The 24,176-nt window shown below is 40.7% G+C and overlaps 1 long non-coding RNA gene across 2 annotated transcripts; it reads right to left on the bottom strand.

Moving 5' to 3' along the window:
* Positions 1-846: 846 nt before the first annotated feature.
* On the bottom strand, positions 847-24,096 carry LOC103692415 (uncharacterized). 2 transcript variants are annotated; one of them, XR_001838001.3, is made up of 5 exons: positions 23,547-24,096; positions 10,528-23,073; positions 9,535-9,660; positions 4,776-4,862; positions 847-1,403 (listed from the first exon to the last, which is right to left on the bottom strand). It is a non-coding gene; the product is annotated as an uncharacterized LOC103692415 (long non-coding RNA). The 2 variants fall into 2 exon arrangements; XR_010051867.1 differs by having other exon boundaries at positions 4,776-9,660.
* Between the last annotated feature and the right edge of the window lie 80 nt (positions 24,097-24,176).

The following is a 24,176-nucleotide window of genomic DNA, read 5'->3' as shown; positions in this document are numbered from 1 at the left end:
CAAATCAATTTATTATTGGAAAAGTTGCCAGTTTTGCATGTGTCTTTCTAGCCCAGGATTATAGTTTGCTTTCTATTGTTTGATAAAACACTCTGACCATAAGCAACTTGGGGAAGAAAGGGTTTATTCATATATCATCAAGAGGAACCAAGACAAGAATCAAGGCAAGGACTTGAAACAAGCCATGAAGGAATAGGGCTTACCAGCTTGCTTCACCTGCTCTGCTCAGCTACATTTCTTTTTTTAAAAGTCTTTTTTATTAATTATTTTATTCATTTACATTTCAAATATTGTCATCCTTCCTGGTCTCCCCTTCACAAACCCCTTTCCCATCTATTCTCCACTTTGCCTCCAAGAAGGTACTTCCCCACCTATCCACCCACTCCCACCTCACCTCTCTAGTATCACCCTTTGCTGGGGCAACAAGCCTCCACAACCAAATGCCTTCCCTCCCACTGATGTCAGATAAGGCAGTCTTCAGCTCTATACATAGCAGGAGCCATGGACCTGCTCACATATACTCTTTGGTTGGTATTTCAGTCCTTGGGAACTCTGTGGGATCTGGTAAGTTTATATTGTTGTTCTTTCTATGGGGTTGCAATCTCCATCAGCTCCTTCTGTCCTCCTAACTCTTCTGTTGGGGTCCCCAGGCTCAATCCAATGGTTGACTGTGAGTATTTGTGTTGCCTCAGTCATGTGTTACTTTTCTTATAGAGGTGTAGTGTGTAGAGATGGTACCATTCACAAAGTGATGTTCTACTATTTCAACTAGTAATTGAGAACAATTTTCATAGACATTCCTGTAGGTCCCTCTGATAGAGCCAGCTCTCCAATTCAGGTTTCATCTTTTCAGGTGTGTCAAGCTGTCTTTATTTTTAAAAAAAATTTAAACACTTATAAAGGACAACATTTAATTGGGGCTGGTTTATAGATTCAGAGGTTCAGTCCATTATCATCAAGGTGAGGACATGGCAGCATCCAGGCAGGTTTGGTGCAGGAGGAGCTGAGAGCTCTCCACTTCATCTGAATTTAAGCAAATCGTTTTGCTGGTATAGTGTCATATGCCTATAACCACAGCTCTTGGACGATGAAAGCAGGAGAATCAGGAAGTCAAAAGTGATATCCTTAACTACATATAAAATTTAAGGGCAGCCTGGTCTACATGAGATGCTCTCTAAAGCCCATAATCAATATTGTACTAAGTGATGAGGAGAGGTGGGGATTGGTAAGTGGCATTCTCTGCTCTTTCTTGTCCTTCCTTGGGTTTCCATGAGTGGCAAACAAGATGCAGCCTGTGAAAGGCTCTGAAAGGGACAAAGCACCATAGAGAAACAAGGATGTGTCATCAACACCATGGTTCCTATCCAAGGAGGAAGGCAGGGCACATGCAGAGAGCCAAGCACCTAGGAGGCAAGAAGAAAAAAAAACTTTGTCTTAAATTCTTCCTGGATTTGTGCTTTTTTGGGACAAATCTGGCACTGAAGTTGTCGGATAGGCTAAAGTGGGTCCAGGAAGGTGTTAAGGGGGCAGGTATGGCATTTAACAACCAGAAGATGCTGCCAAGAAAGTGCCACACTCTTCCCTCCTTTGAAATCCTTTCTATCAGTGGGGCTCAAGATCAAAGCCAGATGTGTTCTGAATCCGCGAACCAGCCATTAAGCTGTTGGGGAGCTGGGATGTTAGGCCGCCAATCCCCATCTCATTTGCCAGCAACAGACCCTGTTGCCTCTACACAATGATCTGGAAAGAAATGTTTAGAAATTTCAGTAAACCAATTTACAAAGGACAGACAGTAGAATTAGGTTTTGAGCTACAAGATACAAGAACCTAGTCAACGTGGCTCACATACATGGACTACCTCATAAGACCTAGATTGGCACCAGGCAGGTGCAATGGTTTGTATATGCTCGGCCCAAGGAGTGACACTCTTAGAAGGTGTGGCCTGTTGAAGTGGGCGTGGCCTTGTTGGAGTAGGCGTGGTCTTGTTGGAGTAGGTGTGTCACTGTGGGTGTGGGCTTTAAGACCCTCATCCTAGCTGCCTGGAAGTCAGTCAGTATTCTGTTAGCAGCCTTCAAGCTGACTCTGTCTGTCTGTCTGTCTGTCTGTCTGTCTGTCTGTCTGTCTTTCTCTCTCTTTCTTTCTTATTAACCATTACACCTAAAGCCCAAAAATTATAAAACGTGGTCTTCATAAAACTATAAGGTGACCATATTTAATTTTAAGAAATTCAGAGGTAGTGGATCAAGAATATATAACAGTCATTGTGGAATAAATACTTTATAGTTACCTCCATTCTGATATCCATATACAAAAGTTTATATTAGGCCATTTTGATATTGAAGGTACATTTTCAGATATAATTTCTGCCTTGAATATTTTAGTTCAAGAGAAATAATGTTGATGCTAAACCAGGAAATGACTTCAAGATAGAGAGCAGAGGTAATTTTTAGGTGGCAAATTCTATTGACTTCAGGCTCTGTATGATAAAATTAATAGGGACAATGTCAATAGACAATACACTAAACAAAATGGGATGTATTACTCATAAAAAACTTAGAAGTAGATTGTATTGTTGCACCATATGTTAGGAAATGTGGGGAAAGAGTAAAATATATTGTTTAAAGCCATGTAGATCATTTTTGCTAGAACATGGGTTTCTACTGTCTACCTTTAGAGTTCCATTATTTGATTATATATGGGAGTATTTCCTCTATAGAATCAAGAAGTTATTATCTAGAATTGACATGCATTCACAGCTGCTTTAAGCAGACTAGACTATGACAGGGCTTTCTTAGACTAGATTCATAAGAAATGAAAGCAAGACAATGTTTTGATTAAAGGACCATATCTAGTTGGATACTTATTAACAAGTTTCATCATTGTAAAAACAAGATTTAAAAATACTTTTATATTCTTGGCTCTTATTTACTATTCACAAGACAGAAGATAATTTTGGGAATATAATGTCTGAATTCGATTCTGATCCCAAAGGATAACTAATTTGTAATATAAAAGTGAACAGTGTTGGGTCAAAACGATGACATTATCTTGACTAATGTCAAAACAGTGAAGGAAAAGTAAGTGCTGAATACATCAATAGTAGTTGTCAACAGAGTCATCAAAAGTCAAAACAGAACGAGAAACCAATCCAGAAAAATGGAGGCAAGGGATCTGCATGCAGTAATTCCAAAGGTATGTTCCCTTCAAAGAGGTGGGCAGGTGCTTCAGAAACTATTTCTGTTAGATTAACAACCCCTAGAAGAGGGCAGAGTATTTAAATAAATCAATACTGTGCAATTTCTTTACCAAAACAGTGCTGTTGTCCAAGTTCCTAAGGATTTTATGGAGTTTACCAGATGGTAGAATAACTATTTTCTGTGTGAGTGTTATGCTTGCTTGCTTATGTGTACCTCATGAATGCAGGAAGCACCTCCAGAACTGAAATTAAAGACTGCTTGTATCTAAGCCCAGATACTCTGCAAACGTAGTAGGTGCTCTTAATTGCTGAGCCATCTTTCCAACTCCCCATACTTCATAAAATTTAAGTGAAAATGTTTTCATAAGTTAACCTGGAACTTAAATTAAAAGAGAATGTATCAATAACGAACCCCCTCAAATACTTTGAAATAGGGTATGGTGGCTCCGATAGCTCAGACCTGTAATTCCAACCCTTGAGAACTAAAGCAGGAGTTGTCATGACTTTGAGGCCAACAGAACATCAGTAGAAAACTCGTTTGGAAATTGGAGTTTGCTTTGGGAACACCTATGCCTGTCTATCTTCTGGTCATATAGGAATGAGTAGCTACATGCTTCATTTCTCTCTCTCTTTCTTTCTTTCTTTCTTTCTTTCTTTCTTTCTTTCTTTCTTTCTTTCTTTTCTTTCTTTTTTTTTTTTTCGGAGCTGGGGACCGAACCCAGGGCCTTGCACTTCCTAGGTAAGCGCTCTACCACTGAGCCAAATCCCCAACCCAGGAAACACACTTTTCAAGTTAAGTAATTAGCTAACATAAAATGACACACGCCTTTAAACATAGCTTTAGATGCAGAGGCAGGTGGCTCTCTGAGTTCAAGGCCAGACTGATCTCAGGGAGTTTCAGGCAAGCCAAAGTTACAACAGTGAGACTCTCTCTAAAAATAAATAATAAGTTAAAATAGAGGAGCAAAACTCTATTGATTCATTGAGTAAGCAGGTATTATGTGCTGATTACATTTCAGGTATTGTTTTAGATACCAAGGTTGCTTTAGGAAATAAAATAAATGAAGTCCTTTATTGTATAGAATTACCACAGTAGAAAACATTAATTTCATAGCTGGAATACACCAGAGTGATATGACAGACAGTGTTCTCAACATTCTTTGAAGCCCAGACTCAGACAATGCTTCAAAAGTATTAGTGGGGTAAAGCTAGCTGAAGGAAGATTGAGAAGCAGAGAATTTTAAGCCAAGCAGACATGTAGTTTAATAGACTACTGAAAACACACATGCTCCAGGACCATAAAGAAAATCACTGTGTCTGAGGCAGTGAACAGTAGGGACAGAGATATTCATGAATAGATCAGCAAGGGATCAGCAATAGATTAGAAAGAGAGTCTGAATGTGTTATGAATCAGCAAGGCCAGGAAGGGAGTCTGAATATAATTCTAAGTGTTGGTTCAGAACCATTGGAGGAATTTAATCAGGGAAAGGGCATGCTCTAATTTGTGCTCTAATGATATCAGTTTGGTGGCAATATGGAAAAGGAACTTGAGGGGGTGGGGCAGGGTAGAAGCACTTACCATAGGCATTATGTCAGAAGGCAACAAAAAAATCCATGTCTATATGACACAGTCATGTAGTTCATTACAATCCTAAGTATGCAGGCTCTGTAGAAGAGAAAGAAATTCAGGTGTTTGTTTAGAGAATGTTATTCAGTAGAAAAGGAGGCACAAACTTAAATTCAGGCAGTTACAGTCATCTGGTTCTTGACAAAAATGCACAACATACATATTGATGGAAAAAACAAGACAATATCTTCAACAGATACTGTCGGAAGACTGGATTTCCACTTATAGGAAAATGAAAGTCCATACCTATACTTCATTCTGTGTAAAAAGAAAACTTCAAATATATCAGCGACCTCGATGTAAAACTTGAAACTTAGAAAGTATTGGAGGAGGAAGTAGGAAAACTACTTCAAGATACAGGACTACTCAAGGACTTTCTCAACAGCACTCACTTGTCTTTTGTCAATGAATGTTCGATATTATTACATGTGAAATAATATTGACTCTTGGAGTGGAACATAGAGCTTTGGAAGACAGCATGAAATGAAAAAGTGCTTTTGCATCCAAAGAAAGAGTTAACAGAGTGCAAAGGCCTCATACAGAGAGGGGGAAACTTTTGCCAGCTATGTATTTGACAATGGGTTAATGTCTAGAAAATACAAAAGCAAGACAATCAATAAGAGGACTAAGGACATGAAAGACAGTTGAGTAAAAAATGATCAATAAACTTCATTAGCCAGAAGAGAAATGTAAATCAGAACTACATTGACATTTTATCTCACAGCAGTTACCAAGGTAGTCATTAAGAAAACAAAACCATGGACTGACCCTGGACTCTGACCCCATAGGTAGCAATGAATATCCTAGTAAGAGCACCAGTGGAAGGGGAAGCCCTGGGTCCTGCTAAGACTGAACCCCCAGTGAACTAGACTATGGGGGGAGGGCGGCAATGGGGGGAGGATGGGGAGGGGAACACCCATAAAGGAGGGGAGGCTGAGGGATTAGGGGGATGTTTGCCCGGAAACCGGGAAAGGGAATAACACTCGAAATGTAAATAAGAAATACTCAATAAAAAAAAAAGGCCAAAAAAAAAGCCAAAAAAAAAAAAAAGCCAAAACAAAACAAAACAAAACAAAACCAACAAGTGTTGGGGATGTGTACAAGAAAGGAAGTCTTATATCTTGCTGGTAAAACATAAACTCCTCAAGCTACTCTAGAAGTCAGTGAGGAGATTGCTAATAAAATTAAAACTAGATTTATGATATGACTCAGCTTTACCACTCTGGGGTTTCTACTCAAAGACTCCCAACTGAGCGCATCACTGAGATGCTTGCACGTTACTGTTGTGCTATGCATAACAACTTCATCATGGAACCAAACTACATGTTCACTAATAGGGATGGATAAAGCGAACATTGATTTGAATTCACGATGGTTTACTTTCGGGCACAAAGAATAATGAACTTGGAAAATAGAAGCCACTGTAGGTAATCATATCAAGAGAATTAAGTCAGTCTCAAAAGGAAAAAAATCTTATATGTTTTTCCTCTTTTTGTGGTTCTAAGATTTTATATATTAATAGATAAAGATGATGTGTGAATATTTGACTTGGAAGTAGAGGTGAGACTATGTGCACAGTTGTAGCCAAAGTGGGGGAGGTGGAGGGGAAAGGAAGAGTATGAGGAATGTACTCAACCCACAATACACATTTATATGAAAATTTAAAAAATACAGTTATTCATGAGTTCAAATAATAATGCACCTTAGTGTTCAACCAGAGGTGCTGGAGGACAAGAAGGAAACAGTGCCTTCTAAACACAACAGAACTGATGCACATAAGAAGTCACAGGAGTCTGGGTGCACTCACAGGACCTGAACTGCTCTAAGCAGGTGGGGTCCCGTTACTGACAGAATAGCTGAGCACAAGCTTTCAGTGTCATCCGAAACTATCTCCAAGTGTGTGCCACTTGCAAGGGGAAAATTAGATTTTTCCAATGGAGTCTCACTAGATAAACAAATCACTCTTTTACATCAGCTCCCTACTCAGAAAGAGAGTACCACGACATTTTTGGAGGTGTTTGTCTCATAATGTTTGAATATTTTTTAATCTTATAGCCTTTTGCTTATACATTATGTGTGTGTAAGTGTGTGTGTGTGTGTAAGTGTGTGTGTGTGTGTGTGTGTGAGAGAGAGAGAGAGAGAGAGAGAGAGAGAGAGAGAGGAGAAAGTATGGATGTGTGAAGGATTTGGGAGGAGACGAGGAAGGAGGAAACTGATAATGTATTGAAAAGAAAAATTATTTTAATAAAAAACAAAAGAAAAATTAAAAGCACTATAGAAATGAAGTATCATATACCTGCTCTTTAAGGAAGTCATACCATAACCAGAAGGAAACTTCTTGAACAAGTATTCCATCACAGATGTGCAAAGAGGAAAGGGAAGAGAGCCTTCTCTTGCCTGAGCAAACCAAGTGATGAGAAAAAAGAGGACTTTGTGGAAAGAACAGTAACAAGCAATAGGCTCTCATGGTGGAATATTGATCTTAGGTGCATCTATAATGATGACATGGATGGCTTGGAAGAAATGGAGGAGAGATGAGATGTTATAGCTTTTGGTGAGCAGGTGTTTTTTTCTGAGAAAGGAGGGAACTGATACTCTTTGTAATGGTAATATAATCAATCACACATTGAAAATTTGGAGAATGCAGTCTACTCATAGATTACACTGAAGACCTGGGCAAGAGAAATATAACAGAGTCCATATGGGTATCTGCTAACTTTTGAATCTTGAGTTATGATGATAAAATAGGAGGCCTAGAGAATGGAAAGTGATTGATATGTAATAATGCCATATGTTTCTACATTCTTTAGAGATACATTACAATTTACTTATAAGATATATCTAGTAATCTTATCATCTCTAGTATGTACTTTTTAAAGGAAGAAAAACTCAGATGAATCACTGTCAGGAATAGTCATATTTTTTAGGTATTTGAAGGTGACAGTGTAGGCTGTCATAGAAATACATAATCCATTTATACATTTTTAAAGTACTCCCCAAATTGCAGTGTTCAAAGTAACCCACAATAAAGAGAGAAAATTGCTTCTTCCAGAGCCAAGGATGAACTACCAGAAGTTTATCTTCAGGAAATTAGTGGCTGAGAGAAGAATAGATTCCTGAGCTGTTGTTTTATTTCTAAAGCACATTATAGTCAGCCATAAAAGCTATTTCAAGTTGTAGTCAATATATCACATGGTTCTCTGAAATAGAAAAAAATTGTACTTATGATTTTTTTCTCTTGGATACAGCTTTGGAAAAACCCAATGCTTTTTATGGGTATTTGATAAATATAACGATATTGCTGTCTCTGGAATATTTTTTGTAACCTAATAATTTGTAAATTTTGGTATCTGTTTGGCAGTGTTTTAGTCTGTAGTTAAAATCAGTTCTGTTATTTTTCTTGTGTATCTGTTTTTAAAACAAAAAGAAGAAATATATTAAGCCCAGTGTAGAGAATGCATATGTTTTGTTTGTCTGGATTTTGCTTTTTGTTTATTTGAGAGAGTGTGTCATAGTATGCTTAGGCTGGCCTCAAACAGACAGCAATCTGTCTACCTCAGCTTCCCAAGTACCAGGATTTCAGGCATGAGCTACCATGTAGTTTTACAAGACAGTGTTGGAAGTGCTTGGGCCCCTACACTAGTGTTCTCAACCTCCTTCACATTAAAGGAATAGGAAATGTTTAGAATCTAAAACTTTGTGTATTTTTTTTAACTTGGTGTATTTTTAAAGTCAGAAATCCTTAATTTTGGGATACTCTGTATTTTAAACTGAGAAACTTTTTACATTAAGCAGAAAAAACATTTCAAAGTGTTTTTAGTCTTTGATCCCTTAACCATTGTCCACTTTCTCAGCAACCCCCATCTAGATTTTCCTTGCCTAACATCTTCAAGGCTTCCTCTGTTTGCATCTGAAATTCACTGCAACACTATTTTAGAGAGCTGGCTGCCAATATTTTCAGCATGAATTTTTTGTTATTGTAACAGACCATGCTTATAGATGACAGTTGTAAAGCCCGTGCTGTTTTCTCTGTGTGCAGATTTGAAATACAGCATGGATCATCACCATGCAGCGAGCTTTGGAGAAAGGAGAAGGTATTTAAAGCTAGTAAAGAAGATACCATGACATTTCAGGAAATGAGATCAGCACGCATGATGGCACAGAATAAGAAAAAGGCAGCCATGTCTCCCAAAATTCTATATCAGAGTAAGAAACTTAGTTATTATGAGCTTTTCCACTCAGGGTCTAAACTATATTTGTTTTCATTTCTCTAAAACTCTCAACAATATTTGTATATTATAGGTACTAAAAATATAGTCCAACATTCAAGCCAAAGAATATGTTTTGCATCTTAAGAGATAACTCAAGGGCTGGAGAGATGGCTAACTTATAAAGTGTTTTTCGATGTGTGCACGCGCACGCACGCACCTGTGTGTGTGTGTGTGTGTGTGTGTGTGTGTGTGTGTGTGTGTGAGCATGATGAGCTGAGTTGGGATCCCAGTGTCCATAGAAAAGCTGGGCATGAGTCATATGTGCAAATTCAGGATTGGTGGTATGGAGAGACAAGTAATTCTGGAGATTTGTTGATAACTGGGACATTTACATTAACTTCTAAAATATGATAAAGATCTACCTATGTAAAGATACAGTAGGAGGGAATACCTGGAGGGGGTATACTGTTTTTACTAGTTACAATTCATAGCAAACTTACAGGCAATAAAAAAGGTTGGTTGGTATTTTTCTTTTTTTTCTTTCTTTCCTCATTTAATTTCACAACATTTAATATTTTGCAATCCAAGATGCATGGCTAAATCCAGCAAGAACTTGGGGAATTTTCCTTTAGGTGCAAGAAGAAAAACAATACAGAGATGAGCTCTGGGATTCAAGAGAACAGGGGATGGAGTATTATACTGCTAAGCTCAATGCTGACATCTGTGAAACAAATGAGGGGCTTCAGACTCATATATATTTGGTCTGACTCAGTTGTCTTTGTCTTTTTTTTCTGTGCTTTGTGTAATGCAAAACAGGAACTTGTGTGCCTTGCATCGGCCATTGCATTTAGCATGAAGTGCAGATGGTACTGACAGCTGCTGTGAGTCCATGTAGAATAGCCAGTGGGCTAGAAATAGATGAGTGGCTTCTCTGCCATTTAAAGTATTATGGACTAGAGCTGAATGGTAGGATGACAGTACCCAAGAGTCAATCTCTTGCAACAATGACTTTTAAAAATTATATATGAACAAGTAAATCTCCATTGCAAAACGAACATGTTTTCTTGACTCAGGAAGACTGAGATAGTAGGTTTTGGGGGCTAAGGGATGCTAATGTTCAGAATGAAGTGTTTTTAAAATTCAATCAAAATAAAAATTGATTAACTATTATTCACATTTGCTTCTCCATCAAGGTCACATATATGGCTATTATATGAATATTTTATATGGAAGGACCAAATTCTTCACTTTAAAAATTAAACTTCTTAGTCTATGATTTTTATCATCTTTAAAATAAGTGTTTTCATATTATAGATCACAGTATCTTTCATACATTTATTTTATGACTTGTGCATGAAGACAAAATTTTGCAATATTCATTCAAAGCCAAATAGAATAGAAGTTTGGACAGGAAGTATGGAGTAGCCAGGGGCAGGAGCCTTCTGGTCTCCATCTGCACCCCAGAGCTAAGGCTGTCCCACAGACCTTCTTACCCAAATCCTGTTCAGAGAAAGCTGGACTCCCAGGAGCACTGTCACTCCTAATTTCAGAGGTGAGACCACCAATTTTGCTCCAATATGGCCAAAGGGGGACCCACTAGAAGACAACAGTGCACAAGAACCATGAGCTACTGTGGATAGGACCCTTCTGGTCTCCATCTGTACTACAGAGTTCATCCTGTGGCACAGCATTCTGTACATAAATCCTGCCTGGAGAGAGCTAATCTTCCAGGAGTGCTGTTACTCCTAAGTTCACAGGAGAGACCATCACTTTTGCTCCAACAACTATCCGAAGGGGAACCCACCAAGAGTCCAAAGGGCTTAGGAACTGCGAAACAGCTAGGGACAGGATATTTCTGGTTTTCCATCAGTACACCAGGATTAACCCTCTGACACAACTCTCCACATCCAATCCTGACCAGAGAGAACTATTCTCCCTGTTCTGCTGACACACCTAAGAGCACAGGCTCACATGCCCACAGGAAGGACAAGCATCAGTCAAAGACAACAAGACCAACTAACACCAGAGATAACCAGATGGCAAGAGGCAAGCATAAGAACCTCAGCAACAGAATCAAGGCTACTTGGCATAATTAGAATAGTTCTCATATCACAGCAAGTCTTAGATACCCCAACACACAGAAAAAGCAAAATTTGGATATAAACCACATCTCATAATGATGACAGAGGACTTTAAGAAGAACATTAATTACCCCTTTAAAGAAATACAGGAGAACACAGGTAAACAGGTAGAAGCCCTTAAAGGGGAAACAGAAAAATCCCTTAAAGAATTACAGGAAAACACAACCAAACAGGAGAAAGAATTGAATAAAACAATCCAGCATCTAAAAATGGAAATAGAAACAATAAAGATAACCAGGGAGATAGAAAATCTGGGAAAGAGATCAGGAGTCATAGATGCAACCATCAACAATAGAATGTAAGAGATACAAGAGAGAATCTAAGGGCTAGAAGATTCCATAGAAAACATTGAGACAACAGTCAGAGAAAATGCAAAATGCTTCTGTACCAATACGATACAGTTGTTATCACTATTACTCTGTAATAATGCTTGAGGTCATGGATGGTGATTCCCCCAGAATTTCGTTTATTGTTGAGGATAGCTTTCGCTATCCTTTTTTTTAATTATTCCAAATGAATTTGCAAATTGCTCTTTCTAACTTTATGAAGAATTAAGTTGGAATTTTGATGGGAATTGCAATGAATCTGTAGATTGCTTTTGGAAAAATGGACATTTTTACTACATTAATTCTGCCAATCCATGAGCATGGGAGGTCATTCCATGTTCTTAGATCTTCAATTTCTTTCTTCAGAGACTTGAAGTTCTTGTCATACAGATCTTTCATTTGCTTAGTTAGAGTCACACTAAGGTATTTTATGTTATTTGGGACTATTGTGAAGGGTGTCATTTCCCTAATTTCTTTTTCAGCCTGTTTATCCTTTGAATAGAGGAAGGTTACTGGTTTGTTTGAGTTAATTTTATACCCAGCCACTTTGCTGAAGTTGTTTATCAGGCTCAGTAGTTCTGTGATGGTGTGGAACAGAGTAATAGTGATAAAAACTGTATGGTGTTGGTACAGACATAGGCAAGTGTATCAGTGGAATAGAATTGAAGACCCAGAAATGAATCCACACACTGATGTTCATTTGATCTTTGACAAAGGAGCTAAAACCATCCAGTGGAAAAAAGATAGCATTTTCAACAAATGGTGCAGGTTCAACTGGAGGTCAGCATGTAGAAGAATGTAAATCAATCTATTCATACCACCCTGTATAAAACTAAAGTCAAAATGGATCAAGGACCTTCACATAAAATGAGATACACTCAAACTAACAGAAGAAAATGTGGGGAAGAACCTTGAACACATGGGAACAAGGGAAAATTTCCTAAACAGAACACCAATGGCTTATGCTCTAAGATCAATAATCGACAAATAGGACATCATAAAACTGCAAAGCTTCTGTAAGGCAAAGGACACTGTCATTAGGACAAAACGGCAACTAACAGATTGTGAAAGGATCTTTACAATTCCTACATCTGATAGAGGGCTAATATCCAAAGTATACAAAAACTCAAGAAATTAGACTCCAGAGAGCCAATAAACATATTTTAAAAATGGGTACAGAGATAAACAAATAATTCTCAGCTGAGGAATATCAAATGGCTGAGAACTACCTAAAGAAATGTTCAATGTCCTTAGTCATCAGGGAAATGCAAATCAGAACAACCCTGAGATTCCACCTCATACCAGTCAGAATGGCTAAGATCAAAAACTCAGGCAAGGGTGTGGGGAAAGAGGAACACTCTCCCATTTTTGGTGAGATTACAACCACTCTGGAAATCAGTCTTGATGTTCCTCAGAAAATTGGACATTGCACTACCTGAGGACCCAGCTATATGACTCCTGGGTATATACCAAGATGGTGCTCTAACATACTACATGGACACATGCTCCACCGCCCTATCTATAATAGCCAGAAGCTGGAAAGAACCCAGATGCCCTTCAACAGAGGAAAGGATACAGAAAATGTGGTACATCTACACAATGGAGTACTATTCAGCTATCAAAAGCAATGAGTTCATGAAATGGATTCATAGGCAAATGGATAGAACTAGAAAATATCATCCTGAGTGAGGTAACCCAATCACAGAAAAACACACATGGTATGTACTCATTGATAAGTGGATATTAACTCAAAAGCTCAAATTTCCCAAGATGCAATCCACAGACTACATGAAGCTCAAGAAGTAGGATGACCAAAGTGTGGATGTTTCACTTCTTCTTAAAAGGGAGAACAAAAATATTCATAGGAGGGAATATTGAGACAAAGTTTGGGGAAGAGACTGAAGGAAAGGCCATTCAGAGCCTGCCCCACCTGGGTATACAGCCCATATATATTCAGCCACCAAAACTAGATAAGATTGATGAAGCAACGAAGTGCATGCTGACAAGAGCCTGATATAGCTGTCTCCTGAGAGACTCAGCCAGAACATGTCAAATACAGAGATGACTGCTAGCAGAAAACCATTGAACTAAGAACAGGGTCACCATTGGACAAATTAGTGAAAGGATTGAAGGAGCTGAAGGGGCTTACAACCCCATAACAACAATACTAAACAACCATAGCTCCCAGGGACTAAACCACTACCCAAAGACTACATATGTACAGACCGATGGCTCTAGCTGCACATGTAGCAGAGGATGGCCTTTTTGGGCACCAATGGGAGAAGAAGCCCTTGGTTCTGCCAAGGCTGGATGCCACCACTGCAGGGGAATATCCGGGGTTGGGGGGAAGCAGGGAACAGGGTTGGTGGGCATGGGGACCACCCTTATAGAAGAAGGGGAGAGGAATGGGATATGGGGCTTATGGTCAGGAAATGGGGAAAGAGAATAACATTTGAAATATAAATAAAAATATGAATAAAATCATAAATAAGCAGAAAAAAGGAAAAGAAAATACAAAATGTAAAATCTCTTCCCCCTACACATCCAGGAAATCCAGGACACAATGAGAATAGCAAACCTAAACTAATAGATACAGAAGATAGTGAAGATGCCAAATGTAAAGGGTCAGTAAATATCTTCAACAAAATTATAGAAGAAAACTTCCCTAACCTAAAGAAATCAAAGTCCATGAGAGTACAGGAAGCTTACAGTACTCCAAGTAGATTGGACCAGAAAAGAAATTCCTCCTGTCACATAATAATTGAAACACCAGATGCACAAAACAAAGGAAGAATATTAAAAAACTATAAGGGAAAAGGTTAAATACAAAGGCAGAGTTGGGGCTGGGGATTTAGCTCAGTGGTAGAGCGCTTACCTAGGAAGCGCAAGGCCCTGGGTTCGGTCCCCAGCTCCGAAAAAAAGAACCAAAAAAAAAAAAAACAAAAAAAAAACAAAAAAACAAAGGCAGAGTTATCAGAAATACACCAGACTTCTCAACAGAGACTATGAAAGTAAGAAGATCCTGGGCAGATGTCATACAGTCTCAAACAGAACACAAATGCCAGCCCAGGCTACTATACCCAGCCAACCCCTCAATTAACATAGATGAAAAAAGAAGATATTCTATGAAAAAACTAAATTTACACAATACCTTCCCCCAAATCCAGCCCTACAAAGAATAATAGATGGAAAATTCCAATACAAGGAGTGAAACTATACCCTAGAAAAAGCAATAAATTAATCCTTTGTTTTTTTGTTCAACAAACCCCAAAGAAGATAGCCACATAAACATAATTCCACCTCTAACAACAAAAGTAACAGGATGTAACAATCACTTTTCCTTAGTATCTCTTAACATGAATGGACTCACTTCCTCAATAAAAATACATAGACTAACAGCCTATATACTCAGAGAGGACCCAGAATTTTCTGCATACAGTGAAGCCACCTCAGTGACAAAGACAGACACTAACTCACAGTAAAGGCAGGGGAAAATTTTCCAAGCAAATGGTCCCAAGAAACAACTAGGGTAGCCATTCTACTATGGAATAAAATCAACTTTCAACCAAAAGTTATCAAAAAAGATAAGGAAAAGACAATTTATACTCATCAAAGGAAAAAATATCTATCAAGATGACCTCTCAATTCTGAACATCTATGTTCCAAATGCAAGGGCACCCAGATTCATAAAAGAAACTCTACTAAAGCTCAAAGCACACATCTGAACTTACACAATAATAGTGGGAGACATCAATTATGGACTCTCATCAACAGACAGATCATGAAAACAGAAACTAAACAGAGATACAGTGAAACTAACAGAAGTTATGAACCAAGTGGATTATCATATGTATACATATGATAATCATATAACATTTCTTCCTAAAACAATGAAGTATAACTTCTCCTGAGCACCTCATGGTACCATCTCAAAAACTGACCATATAATATATCACAAAATGGGCCTCAACAGATAAAAGAAGATTGAGATAATCCCATGCATCTGATCAGATCACCATAGACTAAGGTTTATCTTCAATAAGAACAAAAACAACAGAAAGCCCACATATACATGAAATCTGAACAATGCTCTACTCAATGATAACTTGGTCAAGGAAGAAATAAAGAAATTAAAGATTTTTTTAGAAGTTAATGAAAATGAAGGCACAACATACCCAAACTTATGGAATACATGGAAAGCAATGCTAACATGAAAACTCATAGCTCATAGTTCCTCCAAAAGGAAGCTGGAGAGAGCACACACTAACATCTTGACAGTAGAACTGAAGGGTCTAGAACAAAAAGAAACAAATACACCCAAGAGAAGTAGATGGCACAAAATAATCAAATTCAGAACTAAAATGAACCAAGTAGAAACAGAAATACAAAGAATCAACAAAACCAAGAGCTGGTTCTTTGAGAAAATCAACAAATAATTTGTAAAACCTAGAGCTGGTTCTTTGAGAAAATCAAGAAGTCTGACCAAAATGCAAATGCTTCACTCCTTCTTTAAAAGGAGAACAAGAATACCCTTGGCAGGGAATAGAGAGGCAAAGTTTAGAACAGAGGCAGAAGGAACACCCGTTCAGAGCCTGCCCCACATGTGGCCCATACCTATACAGCCACCCAATTAGATAAGATGGACAAAGCAAAGAAGTGCAGGCCGACAGGAACCGGATGTAGATCTCTCCTGAGAGACACAGCCAGAATACAGCAAATACAGAGGCGAATGCCAGCAGCAAACCACTGAACTGAGAATAGGACCCCCGTTGAAGGAATCAGAGAAAGGACTGAAAGAGCTTGAAGGGCCTTGAGACCACATATGAACAAGAATGCCAAGCAACCAGAGCTTCCAGGGACTAAGCCACTACCCAAAGACTATACATGGACTGACCCTGGGCTCCAACCTCATAGGTAGCAATGAACAGCCTAGTAAGAACACCAGTGGAAGGGGAAGCCCTTGATCCTGCCAAGACTGAACCCCCAGTGAACGGAATTGTTGGGGGGCGGTAATAGGGGATGGATGAGGAGGGGAACACCCATCTAGAAGGTGAGTGGGAGGGGTTAGGGGGATGTTGGCCCAGAAACTGGGAAGGGGAATAACAATCGAAATGTAAATAAGAAATACTCAAGTTAATAAAGATGGGGAAAAAAAGTAAGGTCCAAGAGAGAGAGAGAGAGAGAGAGAGAGAGAGAGAGAGAGAGAGAGAGAGAGAGAGAGAGAGAAAATCAACAAAACCCTTAGCCAGAGTAACCAGAGGGTACAGAAAGAGTATCCAAATTAACAAAATCAGAAATAAAACTAAGACATAACAACAGAATTTGAGAAAATTCAAAAAATCATCACACCCTACTATAAAAGCCTATATTCAACAAAACTGGAAGATCTGGATGAAATGGACAATTTTCTAGACAGGTATCAGGTAACAAATTTAAATCAGGATCAGATAAACCATCTAACCAGTTTCATAACTCCTAAAGTAATAGATGCAGTTTTTAAAAGTCTGGCAACCAAATATAGCCCAGGACCAGATGGGTTTAGAAGAGAATTCTATCAGACCTTCATAGAAGACCTAATACCAGTACTGTCAAAACTATTCCACAAAATAGAAACAGAAGGAACACTACCCAATTCCTCTAAGAAGCCACAATTACACTTATACCTAAACCATAGAAAACCCCAACAATGAAAGTGAACTTCAGACCAATTTTCCTTATGAACATCTATGCAAAAATATTCAATAAAATTCTTGCAGGCCAAATCAAAGAACACACCAAAATGATCATCCATCATGATCAAGTAGGCTTCATCCCAGGCATGCAGAGATGGTTCAATATATAGAAATCCATCAACATAATACACTATATAAATAAACTCAAAGAAAAAAGCTACATGATCATCTTATTAAATGCTGATAAAGCTTTTGATACAATTCAACTGAAAGACCCCCAGACTTGGGGAGACTCTCGCTCCAGTCACGGGTTGAGGTACCCCCAGGAAACATGAGAAGCCGGTCTTGATGTAATCAACAAGAGGCAGTTTTATTTACGAGATCTCGGGCTGACACGTATCTCACACAGGAGATTGAGTCAAGCCCCGAGCCTCTCTAGGCAGGAGCTTACATAGGGAAAACCAGGGGTTTCGTGTGGATACACATAATTGACTAATACAGAGGGTGCACAGTTACTTTTGGCACGGAGTTACATCAACAAAGCATACGTGTAATCTAGCATCTCAGCAATGTGGGCAGGGCAACTCATCTCACTGCAGCAGGGGGATGACCCATCCTCAGGGAGTGAAGGAAGGGGAGGGGGTGGCTCCAGATGGCCAGTGTCCTTGGGAGTTGATAGTCGGGCCAGTGAGCCCTATCTCAAATTCTCTCAGGCATGTCTGGACTTTGTTCATGACTAACTTTTAGAAATTTTAACCCTTCATTCCCCTCTATTCCTTGTGAATAGTCCTAATCTTAGGACTACGAGTCTAGCGTCTAGAGGCTCTTTATCCCGTATAGCCCGATACAGCCCGATACTGTTGTCTCAACATAAGGACATGTATAGCACTAATCCGCTCCCTAACAAAAGCTAAAAGGCGATTAACGATGTAGGGCCCAAAAGTGAGCAAAAGGAGGAGGATAATCAAGGGACCAGCTAAGGCTGACAGCAGGGTGGTAAGCCATGGGGACCTATCGAACCAGCTTTGAAACCAGTTATCAGTGGTTTCTCGTTCTCGTCGTCTCTTGTCCAGCCTCTCCCTAAGTTTAGCCATAGAATCTTTAATGGTCCCGGAGTGATCGAGGTAAAAACAACATTCTTCTCTCAAAGCGGCACCTAGCCCTCTTTCTTTAAGGAATATCAGGTCTAATCTTCTCCTATTTTGAAGGACTACCTCTGAGAGGGAGGTTAGGTATTCTTGGAGGTCAGCTAAAAAGTCTTTAGGATTCCAATCTGAACACTATCTAAACCTATACACCAAGGTCATGACTATCTTAGAACTTTTAAACTTATGGTCCCTGAGGCACAGCCCCAAGAAGTGTTAGGAGTATTAACATATGTAATGTTACATCATTTGTAATAGAAATCAAGCCTATCTCTATATTTTTCTCAATGGAACCCAGGGCAAACATGAAATTCTTGTTTCTAAAGCACACTCCTCAAGTGAGCATTATAACAACCTCCCAGTCACTTATCTGATGTGTAAGTCTAGGGAGCTTTTTGAAGATCTGAGTGTCCCTCTAGGTCCCAACTCTCAGCCCCAACAGCTAGTATGCGGCTGGTGAGGGCTGAGAATTGACGGCTGTCAGGGTGGTCAGCAGCACCAGGTACGGTCCTTTCCAGCGAGGCTTGAGTGTCTGGGCTCCATGTCATTGTATATATTTACAGTCTCCAACTTGGAACGGATGAGATGTCTCAGAGGTCCCTGGGGCATAGGCTGCTGCCAGCTGTGAGCAGATTTCTTTCTGTATCACCTGTAGGCCTTTTAGCCTGGCACATAAATCATTATTACTATGACATGTTGGTTCAGTAACATCATCTAATACAGTCAGGGGAGCTGAGGCCCCATATAAGATCTCAAAGGGGATAAGGCTGAATCTGGAAAGGGTATTTCTTGCTCTGAAGAGAGCAAGAGGGAAGGAGTGTCACCCAGTCTGCGCCAGTCTCCATGGTCAATTTGAACAGGGTCTCTTTTAGAGTCTTATTTATTTATTCTACCTGTCCTGAACTTTGAGGTCTGTAAATATAATGTAATTTCCAATCGACCTCTAAATACTTGGCCACACCCTGGCTTACCTTGGCAACGAAAGTAGGGCCATTGTCTGACCAGATTACCTTGGGCATTCCAAATTGGGGGAAAGATTTCTTCCAGTATCTTCTTGATGATTGTAGAGGCCGTCTCTTGTTTGGTGAGGAAAGTTTTTGTCTATTCCTGAAAAGGTATCTACAAGCACTAGGAGATACTTGTGATCATATTTTCCTGGTTTTATCTCAGTGAAGTTCACTTCGACTTTTGACTAAACTCTCTAGGTCTCTTTGTCCTGTTTCTTGTTAAGCATTTACTTATTGACATACCTTTCTCTGAGGAATATAGTTTTCCCTCAAGTGTGTCATTGTCTTTTTTTTTTTTTTCGTTTAAGCAATTTGGGCCTTTTCTTCCATTGTACATTTTAAGTGAGGCCATCCCTTAGTCCAATCCCAGTTCCCAGTGGCTGTCTCTTGTAGGCCTGTAACCAGGATAGGCTCCTGCATAGCCATTTTTCGAGCCACTTTATCTGCTTTGTTACTGTCCCATGCCACTGAATCTCTTCCTTCTGATATCCTGAGCAATGAATAGTACTCACAGTTGTTGGCTTCACCAGGGCATCCAAGAGATGGTAAAGGCATCTGCAGTGCTGATGTGTTGGGGGGTAGAAGTTCAGCCATCCCAGATGACATTGTGTTGTCCACCACGGCAGCACCCACTTATCTCTGACCTTCATGAAGAGAACTGTTCCCGTCTGTGGACAAGGTCCTCGGCTTTCATCAGGGGTCAGTCAGCCAGTCGCAGAGGTCTTTCCTCCACCCATGGGCTTCTGTCAGTGCTTGACACTTGTGCTGTGGTGGCTCCAGGTCAGGATTGGGCAGCAAGGTGACCAGATTACCCCCAACAGGTGGAGAATCTAGTCCATGTCAGCTGATCAGTGATCCCATCCTCTGGTACATTTCATTTAAAGGCAAAACATCAGCCACTCTACCGCAGTTTAAGTCCTGGATTGGGTGATAATTGTCAGAGCCTGGCTGGCAGGAATGATGTGTTCCAGGCAGAACGGCACTAAGCCACACACACACATCTCCCAGCATCAGGTACTGGTGCACTGAGACAGGTCTTAAGCTCCACATACACAGTCTGTAGATATGTATACACATGGCCTCACCCAGCCATTTTAGCCCACACAAGCCATTTTGGAGAGCAATTTTCTCATGAGCAAGGGATAGGGGCAGTCAGGGATGACCATGAACTAGTGGGTGGGTTACCCGGCCCACGCCAAGGTCCACTGTTCTTCGGGCAGTCCATAAATATTGTTCGTTGTCAGTAGCCCCTTGCACTCAAGGTCTTTGGATATTGGCCCACTGGTGGGGGGACATAGGAGCACAGAGCATTGGGTCCCTGTATCCACACTTCCCTTCTATCTCTGTACATAGCCAGCACTCTAGGACCAAGAAGCTCTCCAGTGGCCCCTCTTGTTCTTTCTTGGGCAGTCCCTGACCCAGTGTCCTTTTTCTTCGTATTAGGCACACCGATCTTTAGCCAGGAATTCTCTTCTGTTGCCAGGTACTATCTTCCTAGGTTCCCTAACTACTGTGGCCAGTATATGTTCCTCTCTTGTCTCTTTTCTTCCTTAGCTTCCTGTTCTTTTTACCTTCTTTTCTCTTTCTCTTCCTCAGTCTCTCTGTCTGTATCTTCTTCTACAGCTATTAGTTGTTGTCTACTTTTGTGCACCGACCCTGAACCATATATCAACCTTATTTTCTCTGCAACTTACAACAACTCTCTCAGTGACTTAGCTTAACCCTTCAAGTTTCTGTAACTTTTTCTTTATATCTTTTTCTTACTTTAGCCAAATTGGTGGGGCATTTTCTAGCCCCTCTGAGATCCACCCTTGGAGCCTGGCGGCAGACCTGGCACTCCCTACCTTTAGGCGTTTTGAAGTCAACAGGCAGAAGTGAGGGCCTTCCATCCGTGTCTGGAACATTTTTTCTGGCCTCTAGTAGGATTCCGTCTTTCCTCGGTGGTAAAGAAGACCTGTAACAGTTACTAACAAGCATCTCAAATGGGATGGTGAGAAAACAAGGGAATCTTGAGAATAGAGGTCCACTGAAGAGGACAAATAGCATTTAGTCACACAGCTAAACCAGGAGGCCTTCTTGGGACAAAAAGGCCGTTGTAGAAATAAGCACAAGCTTTGTTCCTGTGAAACAGAAAGGCAAGCAGAGAGGCAGCTGATCTGTTATCGACTATCTCTCTGGACTTAGATTTTACTTAAGAAGTACCTCCCTTCAGTGCCAGCTCAGTGGCTCTGTCTCTCAGTAAACCCAGCCTCTGAAGGACACTAGGCTTCTAGTAAGAACTAATAACAAAAGGGTGGAGAGAGGGTTAGAACCTGGGTGTTAGATACTAAGTGGCTGACAAAAGAAATTGTAACCAGTTCACCTGGGGCTATCAGGACTGTAGTAGTAGTCCTTTACCAAGCTGTCTCACTGGGTTAAAGGCCCATGGAAAAGAAAACATTAATCCTGACCTTGGCCACAGCCAAAGACTGAATTCTAAATTTTGACTGGCAAAACAAAGTTCTTCACAGTTTGTTGCAGATTCTTTGAAACTATTTTAGGGGCTTCTCTGCCCCCCAACCTGGGGCATTTTGACCACAGGGGCAGGAACTGGCTGCTGTGGGGATAGGATCAAAGGCACTCTCCATGTCAATGATGACTAACAGGGAAGGTTACTTAATGTTGGAGATCAACTCCTCTCTTGGAATAGGGCCAGCAGATAAGGCAGGCTCCCTTAAAGAACTTCTCTTAATACTCTCCTTTTGTGAGCAAGTGTTGAAGGTCTGGCCACTGAAGGCAGCAACTGGAATTTTTTTTTTTCAGGGCCAAAAGTCTCATAATACAACCACTAACTCTACGCTATCTTTGTTGTCAAAGCGCCAACCCCAGCCAGCCTCCTTACCTTGAAACTCCTCTTGCGCTCACTTGGCCAGAGCTGCGCTGCTGCCCACGCGCAGCCTGTAGCTTGCTAGTAGGCCTGTATGCTCACAACCCTCAGCCCCTACATTTTCCTACTCTGTGTTGTCCCTTCCTTAGAAGCTGTGAATGTTTAAGCCACAGGGAGAATTTTTCTTCAGGATCTAAGGTAAAGCTTTCAGGTTCTTGTTAATGCCTGCTTCAGACGGATCACTCGCTAACCTGGAGTCCTTCATACACTACGGTTAACAGCAGCTGGGCTGGACAATGGGAGTAAAGAGAGGGGCAGCTCTCCTTGGGGAGGAGGCTCAAGAGAGAAAGATAAAACTCCCCGGCAGAAAACAATTTCTCTCAAGCAAATTATTTTTAACTTTTAAGTTAAGCACCAAGAGGACCAAGTAAAACTCCTTGACAAACAAAACAAACAGTTTCATGATTTCAAACACAGTCGTCAGTCCAAGATTTCAAACACAGTTATCAGTCCAAGTCCAAAAACGAAACAAAAGCCAAAAAGACACTGGACAATACCACAGAAAACAAACCAGACAAACAAGACAAAGACAAAGCATCCTATAACCAATTTCCACAGATGCCTGGTACCTTCAGTACCTGGCCCAAACTGCAGCTTAACCTTAGCTGCTTCTGGGATACCAAACACAGAAACAGAATACAGACAACAGACACTAACACATCTAAGCACACTTGTCCATGCCTATACTTAAATAGGCAGCCGAACACGACCTCCGAAGTCAAGTCACAGTCAGATCTCTTTGACTGTCACCTGCCGGGTCCTCCCGACAAAAGTCGGCTCGTGGGACGTCTCCCAGAACTGGGGCGTCCTCACTTCCGCCATCTAAAAAAAGAACAAAAAGAAAACAGCTATTCGAAGTAGAAACCCAGTACCTACTCACAGGCGTCTGTCCGGGGTGGGAAGCCCTTCCACCCAAGCACACTTAAATACGGGGTGGGAAGCCCATCCACCCGAGTACACTCAAAAACAACAGGGTGGGAAGCCCATCCACCCAAGTGCACTCAAAAACAACGGGGTGGGAAGCCCATCCACCCGAGTGCACTCAAAAACAATGGGGTGGGAAGCCCATCCACCCGAGTGCACTCAAAAACAACAGAGTGGGAAGCCCATCCACTCGAGTACACTCAAAAACAACAGAGTGGGAAGCCCATCCACTCAAATACAGGGTGGGAAGTCTTCTTCTGCCCAGACAGTGCACCAAGACCTTAAACCGGTACTGAAAAACACAGACTACAGGACTTAGTTCACACACACACTCACACAGCGGCCGCTTTCCAGCACTCACACTAACGTACCTCCAAGAGGCATTCGGGTCTCCGGGGGTCATGCTCCTATCCCGGACGAGCCCCCAATGAAAGACCCCCAGACTTGGGGAGACTCTCGCTCCAGTCACGGGTTGAGGTACCCCCAGGAAACACGAGAAGCCGGTCTTGATGTAATCAACAAGAGGCAGTTTTATTTACGAGATCTCGGGCTGACACGTATCTCACACAGGAGATTGAGTCAAGCCCTGAGCCTCTCTAGGCAGGAGCTTATATAGGGAAAACCAGGGGTTTCGTGTGGATACACATAATTGGCTAATACAAAGGGTGCACAGTTACTTTTGGCACGGAGTTACATCAACAAAGCATACGTGTAATCTAGCATCTCAGCAATGTGGGCAGGGCAACTTATCTCACTGCAGCAGGGGGATGACCCATCCTCAGGGAGTGAAGGAAGGGGAGGGGGTGGCTCCAGATGGCCAGTGTCCTTGGGAGTTGATAGTCGGGCCAGTGAGCCCTATCTCAAATTCTCTCAGGCATGTCTGGACTTTGTTCATGACTAACTTTTAGAAATTTTAACCCTTCACAACATCCCTTTACATTAAAAGTCCTGGAAAGATCAGAAACTTAGGGCCCATACCTACATATAATAAAAGCAATATA

The sequence above is a fragment of the Rattus norvegicus genome, chromosome 5 (assembly GCF_036323735.1).
Source record: "Rattus norvegicus strain BN/NHsdMcwi chromosome 5, GRCr8, whole genome shotgun sequence".
NCBI classification, from domain to species: domain Eukaryota; kingdom Metazoa; phylum Chordata; class Mammalia; order Rodentia; family Muridae; genus Rattus; species Rattus norvegicus.
Note: the sequence above shows the minus strand (reverse complement) of the source record. Positions and strands in the feature narration are given on the sequence as shown.